General features: G+C 31.9%; 1 long non-coding RNA gene across 1 annotated transcript; it reads left to right on the top strand.

Moving 5' to 3' along the window:
* LOC108661666 lies at positions 6,423 to 8,082 on the top strand. The gene is made up of 3 exons (XR_001927437.1): positions 6,423 to 6,460; positions 7,114 to 7,196; positions 8,044 to 8,082. It is a non-coding gene; the product is annotated as an uncharacterized LOC108661666 (long non-coding RNA).

Genomic DNA, 8,857 nt, shown 5'->3' with positions numbered 1-8,857 from the left:
GACTTCCTTTTACTTATAGGTAGATATTAAGTTAGCCCAACTATAGTTAACTTTACAAGATCAATCCAAGAAAAGGATGACCATGGTCTTTTTCTCTTTGGCCTTGTTACTTTAAACCCAAAACCAGATAACTCTCCAATAACATACGACTAAAGAAACTTTACCAGTTAAATACTCCTTTTTAATGTCAAAACTGTAAATGATTGGATAAGACTAAATAGGAATCACAAATGCTTTATGATGCACATTGAAGAAGAATTGAGCACAGGCAAGGTAAAATGAAACATCTATAGGAATCTCATTTTTGTTTTCTTTTTCCCATTGAGTATAGTTCAAAATTTTAAGGTGTATACATATAGACAAGTTAAAGATAACTAAACCAGCATACATTGAGTATGCAAAAGTACAAACCTTTCATTTAAATTGTACAAAAAGATCCATTTGTTAACTTACAAGTCCAATCTTTATATTGCTGCCTTATTGTTGTCCGGTCTCGAAATGATTTTTCCAAGTAAATCCACTTATAGAGAGAAACCTTGATAGAAAACCCCAGCTGTTGTTCTTATTGTCTTTAAAATTGCTTAAATTGCTTATAAGAGACTAGTGTGTGTTAAATTCCTGCTTATAATTGCTTTGTTGCATCATTTGCATTAGCTCTGATGCTTTCTTGAGATTATTTTTAGAGTGATACCTATTGATTACAGAGGTGTACATCTCTCCGGTTGGAGTTTGTCCTAATTGAGCCCTAGAAATCAGTAGTTTCTGCTTCCACAGTACATCCATCTTGGAAACTTTAACGGACAAACATGTCTCATGTATTGATACTTGGCTTAAGATCCCAATTCAGCATCTCATAATGGAAGTCCATAGCTCGGGTCAATTTATTGCATGCACAAAAACCATGGATAATAGAATCATAACTGGTGGAATCTGGAAGATTTCCCCTCTTCAACATTATGTTTAGAAAATCAACTGCCTTGTTCAGTCTCTCATAAAAACAAAACTGCTTAATCAGATTATCATAATTGATTGTATTTAGTAAAAGACTTTTATCTAACATTCTTCCCAAAAAACTTTCTACTTTTTTAGGATTACCATGAGACGGGAGGCTTCCAGCAATTCTGTATTGAAGAAATGAACCATGAAGCTAGCCTCTTGATTCCATTTCTTGACTTAACTCCAAAGCTTTTTCAAGATCCCCAATATCACACAAGTGGCTTGTTACTATTCTTAAGCTGCGATTACTTAGCTTAAGTCCCTTGGAAATCATAGTAAACAAATAGTGCACAGAACTTGACATCTCTTTGCACTTGGAAAATCCATACACAAAAAAGTCATAAGTGGCTTCATTAGGTAGCAATTCCTTCCCTTGCAATTCATTTAAAACTTTATTCACAGCCAAAATATTTCCAACTAAGAGAAGATAGAATAAAAAGAATATTATAAATTATTAGGCTGTCAGATTGGCTTTGTCCTAGCATAAACTCCTTCAGGCTTAATACGGAGAACTACCTTCCAACAGAAAACATTAAGCACACTCAACTACCATAACTAGAGATTGAAAGGCATATATTTTTCCTTATCATGACACCAAGTAACTCTTCAAATAATCTCAAATTGTTAGCTTGGCAACACCCTTGAACCAGCATACCATAAATATTAGCATTTACAAACAAACCCTCTGATGACATATCTTGAAACAGAAGTCTTGCTTCTCTAAGCTTCCCTTTCATACAAAATCCTTTAAGTAAAGCACTCTGGACAGAAGAAAATGTAGATTGCTCTCTCAAACTAATCTTTCCCATTGTGATAGCCTCTTCAAATTTGTCAGCTCTAAACAAGGGAGGAATTAGTGTCAAAGAAACATCTAGGAATGGGACTAACTCCTCAGCCTAACATAATGTCCAAAACTCTAATGGCACTTGAATTTTTTTTCTCAGCACATGGCCCTCTTACAAGTTGGCTATAAGCCATATGATTCAAAATCCAACCTTCCTTGGAAGTTTTTCTACCTTCACATGTGCAATGCTTGTAAAACCAGAGATGCACAGATTCTCGAGGAAGATATGGAAAACTTTTAACTTTGATTGAGGGTAAGAGACCAGCATGCCTTCAAAAAGTTTCAGTGCCTCTTTCAGCATGTCCTAATGATAGAGACATTTGAAAAGAGCATCGCAATCCTCCAATGCTAAGAACCACTTGCTATTTCGAGCAACATTCCAGAACCCATGAAGGTCACTCAAGATTCCTTTCTTAAATAATCCTTTAAGTACAGCAGTGTAAGTCTCACTGTTGACTATTAAGTCCTTTTGAAGCATTTGACAAAATAAACTTATCCCATTGTAAGCTAATCCTATTTAGCAGAATGCTTGGACGAGCATATTTAGCGTCTCTCGATCCAACTGATTCACGAACTTGGGCATTTTTTCAAAAAGATTGGCACCTGCCTTGCTATGAGAATGGGAGGCACCAAGCCCCTTCAAAAATGCTATAAAGATAGAAATAGACAGTTCTTGTCCCTATAGAATCATTTCATTTACAAACCCCAATGCATTTACAAAATTTCTAGAACTACATTCATTCATTATAAGAGAATTAAAATCAAGTCTTATAGAATCCTTAAGAACCTTGCTTACTTTTTCTCATACTCACCCACGTCTGTATCCAAATAGAGTCCATTTCCAAGATCATCGAAAAATTCTACGATGGGAAATCCCACATTGTTTTCCCTTCTCAACTTTACAGCTAATGGATCAAGTCCCAACACTACAAATGCTTTGGAAAGTGGATCCTCTAAGGAAGAAAGTTCAATGAAACCATTTTTAACCATTTGGAAAACTGTTTTTTTGGCTTCATCAAACCGTCTTGCTTTACAATACTAGGCTAAAATCACTTTATGTTGGATTTAGATCTTAGTGAATTGATGTGATTGTGTAAATCATGAATTTCAAAAAAATTTCTTTCATAAAAGAAGCAAGCAATACAATTTCACAAGCGGAAATACACATCATTCTTATTGTAAGTAACATAATCACATTCTAAAAATATAAAAATCTATTAAGTAAGAAAAAAACATACTTTTTATTTTGAGATTCTTATTTTGGACACTACTAAACCAATGAATGATTTCTCGATCAAACAAGTTTATTACTTATTTTTCAAGAATGCTTTCAACTTGAACCTTGAGTAGACAAGGTGTGGAATGCAAGATTACAAGATGACAATTGATTTTGTCTCTCTTTTCTTTTAAAAATTAAAGGCTATTTTCTTTCAAAAAAATTCAATCAAGAATGGGAGAGAGAAAGAAAGATTCGGCAAAGTTTTGGAGGAGGAGGAGAGAAGTGACGGCTGAAACATTTTCAAGAAAAAGTATGTACGTTTGTTTTCTTCTAATCTCTTCTCTTTTTATTAAAACTCTTGCCTCAAAGGTTTAATCAAAATCAAATACCTTTGAATCAATCTTGACCATCCATTTAGAGTTACGGATGCATCGAACATGCTCCATAATTATCAAAATTAAAATTAAAGAATAATAATTTAATTTTTTAATTATCATTTAGAATTCTTGATAAAATAAAACTTCTTATTAAATAATAACTCTTATTTTATTATTTTTCATATTTATTTAAAAAGAATTAATAATAAATAAAAGAGTGATAGTCAAATATGGAGTCTCCTTTTATCTACATGGATGTCTAGATTCATTTTGCAATAATCCTCTTAGCATTATCTTAATTTAAGACAACTCTTATATTTAATTAAGATAAAAATATTTTATCTTGTTTAAATTGAGACAAATATGTTTTCTTGTCTAAGTAAGACAAAAAATATTTTTCTTGTCTTAAATTAAGAGAAACATATTTTCTTATATAAATTAAGACCAAACATGTTTCGTGTTTAAATTAAGATAAACATGTTAAAGCTGTCATTTTTGTACACAATTTAATTAATCAAATTAAAACATGTATTTCAACTTAAACAAGTTGAATTCTATGAAGCTAAGTGGGGAATCTATTTAGATATAGATATTCTAAGTTTCAATAAACTTAGTATTAGTTATAATCTCATTAAAAATAATTTAAGCTTATTAACCATGAAATTACTCTACCATAGATTCATGGTTGCACTCTTGGATTAACTATAATTACAAGAAACAATTCAATACTTGATATTAATTATTAGTTGTCCAATTACAAACCTTATATTGTGAACTCTCATAACCATCCAATGACAAAAGGTGAAACTACCATTTTTCCCTTTATGTCAATTTTGTCCTTTAGTCTCAAATGTCATCCAATTAGTAATTCAATACTCTAGATCTAATCTTTTGAGTATCTAGATGTGATAAGTAGCTAATTCATCAATCCACTGAGTTTAGATTAATCACCAATCATCCTAAAATCACTAGAAGTGGTGTTAATGCTATGAATTCTATTATTTGGATATATGTTCCCAGATGTTTATCTCGATTATAATCCCAAAATACAAAGTCTAAATTAACGCTTTATGATGATCATGCTCATGGTAAATCAAAGATTATAAGGAGATTAAACATAAGTCCAATATCCATCAGGATTTCGGATTCACTATAAGCAAATGTATAAATGTAAGATTAAGTTTTAAGTAACGGTTAAACTTAAATTTGATTCTCACATGATTCTAGTTCATGTTATAGTGTCATTACTCAAAGTCAACCATTTCGATGATTGGAGCCTCATCATTCCCTTTAAGTGAATTACATTAATTTCGTTGGAAGTAATCTGGACACTACAGCCTTAACATAATAAAGTGATCAACTTTATTATATGGTTGTGAACAATTTTTATATTCAATTAAAATGTATGTCTCCTATGTATGACTCTTCATGCAAATGTATTTTAATATCTTAATAGAATCACGGTATCTTAATAACTAGATAATGAATGCTTACTTAAAACAAACTTTTCGCCTTATTATCAAAGTGTGCTTTCATTACAAATTTAATGAAATTAAGCATGAGAATATACTTGCTTTCCAAGGCACCATATTTTCAAAATTCCTAACACTTTATAAGTCCATAAATTTAGACTTGTGCCCCCATCCACCACTTCTTCAAGAATATCTTGGGCAAGCTTTCACATGCCCTTTTTAAACACCCCACTAATAAGAGCATTATAAGTCCATATATATCAGGTCTTAAACCTCTTGACAAAATCTAAGACGGATAAACAAAGGCACTTTGTAAATCCCTTTCATAGCAACTCCAACTAATTAGGATTCCAAAGGTTATTTTATTAGGCCTGAAACCCAAAAGATCCAATTCCTACAAGAATAAATTTGCTCTTTCTACACCAAAATTGCTGCAAAGATTAGGGGCATTTTTAAAATAACCCTTAAAGATACGATGTTTTAAAAAATAGCCCTCTTTATAATTTTAAATATTTTTAACCAAGTTTGACAAAATTACCTTTAATGAAATTACAAGCCATATACAAAAACATGTTACACGCCATGGTTAGGTTGTTACACGCTATGTTGAAAAAAATAACTGTTATTACACACCATGTATAAAAATATATTACACACCATGGTTAGGTTGTTACACGCCATGTTGAAAAAAAATATTGTTGTTACATGCCACATACAAAAACATGTTACACGTCATGGTTAAAAAAGGTTGTTACACGTAATATTGAAAAAAAAATACTATTGTTACTGTAAAGCTTGACCTTATAAAATGCTTGTCATGACATACATGTGATGATAGCATGATTGCATGCTAGGAGAGTCCCGAAAAATTTATAAAAGTAGGTATTGTACTTAGAGGTACAACAAAGTTGATTTAAGCCTCGAACTAGATCAAATAGGAGTTTTAAGGTGAGATTAAGAGCTTCACAGTCCATGGATGACTCAAAATGGTAATTCGGAGTTTGAGAATCAATTTGGAGTCAAACCGAAATTTTCACTATCTAGGGGCAAAATGGTCATTTGCCACTTAGGGACAAAATGAAAATTTTTAGAAAAGATTTTTTTTGCCCCATTTGACTTATTGGAGTATGATTTGAGTATTGGAGTATGATTTAAGGTTGAGAAGTGAAAAAAAATTATGATCTCGGTATTTTTTAGAGCATAGGGGTAAAATGGTAATTTTACCATTCTAGGGGCAAAATTATAATTTTACACACCCGACACTAGTCCAGCTCATGGATTTTACCCAATGTTATCATGGATAATTGAAGGGATTTATATGGTGGATAGAGAAAGCTTAATAGTTAAGAAATAAAAATGGGCCAATGAAATGGTGACACATGGCATGTTAATATCCATTTATTTTTTTTAGCTTTAAAATCAGCAAAAGTCAGCCTATTTTCTTCATTATGGTCGGCCAAAGCATGAAGTGAAGAAGAACAAAGAAAGAACAAAACCTAGGTGGGAAAATTGAAGAAAAAGTGTTGGATTTCAAGGGATTAAGCTAATAAAGGTAAAATTTTGTGATTTTATCTTGTGATTTACACTACCCATGCTTTCTTTTTCATTTTTCATGCTTAGAACTCAAGTTTTCATGGTGAATTCATCGCTGACCAAATGGGTATGGAGAGAGAATGAAGTTGGATTGATTTGATTCTAAGTTATGTTACTGTTTTTAGTTAGTTTAGCATATTTAGAAACAAAACAACAAGAAAAAAATTCATTTTCTCTCATTACCTAGAAGAGGCAGAATTTTCTAGGGAGAATATTGAGGCTGAAATTGATGATATTTCATGATATTTTGGTGATATTTAATGATTGGTGAGGCTAGAAATTTAATGGGAAAATTTTGGCATGAAAATATGAATTTTTACCTAATGTATAGACATGTGTGATTTATGGTTCGGACTGATAAATTGAATCACATTCACAGTCATTGAGGTATTTTAAGTATAATTGGAGTGTAGAAAGTGAAAGAAATCGATTGGGAGTTAAATTGGAGGTTTTAGCCAATTACACCGAGAATAGTACGAATTAGGTCGAATACCGTATTTAAACGGCTATTTAGACATTTTTGCATTCCATATCATGCATTAGTAGTCTAAATTAGTTTAATTTCTATTTAATACCAATGTAGTAAGTTTCTCGATTTTGTACTATATCTAGATGGTGAATCCTCCGATAAAGGCAAGAAAATTGTACCCGAGGATCGGTAGTCAGAGTACTCTAGAAATTCGACTCCCGAAATAGTGAGTAACCTTACCATCATTTTAATTATCTAAAGTATGTTTTTAATCGATTTTGGTGAAATTTTATGAAAATGAGTTTAAAGGGTAAATTTTTGTGTTTTACAAATAGAATGTGTTTACATGAAAAGATTTTTATAAATTGTCTTGAAATTGAATAACGATTTTGAAAATAGAGTAATTGGAGACCACCGGTATGTTGCAAATTTATGATTGGAAATTGATGGTTTATGTTATATTATTATTGTGTTGGCATGATTGGCTTGGTTGTGTTTTATGAATTGTATGAATTGTTTTATTTTATCCTTACAGGCTGGGTAGTAAAATATTAGCTCTGTCATGCTGTCAAAATTTTATTGTATGGTGGGTTTAGCTTGCTGCAGTAGGCGGATTCTGTGGACCAGCCTATTAGAGGGGCACGGAATCCGGATATAAATATATATATGTACGTCGGTCGGAGAGGCGCGTAGGGTATCTCCTGAGGTATGGACAGAGTTCACGTCATGCCGAACCACCTCATGATAATGAACTTCGCTAACGCCAAGGAATGGCTGTGTTTTTCAAACTAAAAATATGCTTTGTGTATACGAACTTTTTAACAGCCTTGGCGGATTCGATTAAATGCCTCAGCCAAGGTATCCCCGAGAATGATTTTGGCAGGAGCCAAGCTTTTAAGATACTCATAAGCCATTTTGAATATTTAAATGAAATGAATATTTATGATATGAAATACATATTGAGATGAAATATTTTAATTGTCTCATTTTACTCGACTTTAGATATTTCGGATGATATTTGTTTACTCACTGGGATTATAAAATCTCACCACTCTCTTTTCCACCCATTTTAGGTTTAGATTAGGCTGTAGATAGCTGAGTTCATCGAGGACTACCCTTGGATTTGCATTCCTTCAAACTGTAGGTTCACAGTCCTCTTTACTTTTGGTTATTCGGGAGCCCACTAGTCATTGTAAATTAAATTAAATACTCTGATTTACTGTATTACAGTATGTATGAATTTACTTTGCTTTTACGCTACAAAAATTATCTACATATAACTCTGAAAATAATGTTTAATAAGAAAATAGAATATTTTACTTAATATTTATTTTATTTTTTTATTATATCCAAATAATCATAATTTCGTTTTAAACGAATGTTTTGGACATCTAAATTTATTTTTGATTTTGAAATATGTATTCTGCATTTATATACTACATTATTGATTGGTTTCGAAATTTTTAGAAAAATAACGAAAATACCCTTGTGAGATGAAAATTAATATTTTATTTGTTTTAAGTTGAAAACAGCTTAAAATCTTTTAGAACACGATATTTGACAATGGTTGCTCACAAGGGAAATGAGAAACTGATATTAAACCCTTACGGGATTTCGGGTTGACATTTCGGGTAATGAGTGTCTATCGGAACACTGCAGCAGTTGTCACGGGCTCGAAGGGAGTACCGGGTCGTGACAATTCGATTGGTATTAGAGCATTTGGTTTTAAAGATCAGAGTTTTAAGTTTTAAAGTTGTTTTAAAAATTTACAATGTCTATGTGGTCCCGGGTTAAGTTAGGTTAGGTTGAATAGAATGCATGCATCTGCATATAAAGTCTAAGGTTTATTAAATTTGCCTTGTTTCCTTGTATAATTGCCATGCCTCC

The sequence above is a fragment of the Theobroma cacao genome, chromosome 4, assembly GCF_000208745.1.
Source record: "Theobroma cacao cultivar B97-61/B2 chromosome 4, Criollo_cocoa_genome_V2, whole genome shotgun sequence".
Classification (NCBI taxonomy): domain Eukaryota; kingdom Viridiplantae; phylum Streptophyta; class Magnoliopsida; order Malvales; family Malvaceae; genus Theobroma; species Theobroma cacao.
The sequence above is the reverse complement of the archived record's forward strand: the minus strand, read 5'-3'. Positions and strand labels throughout refer to the sequence as shown.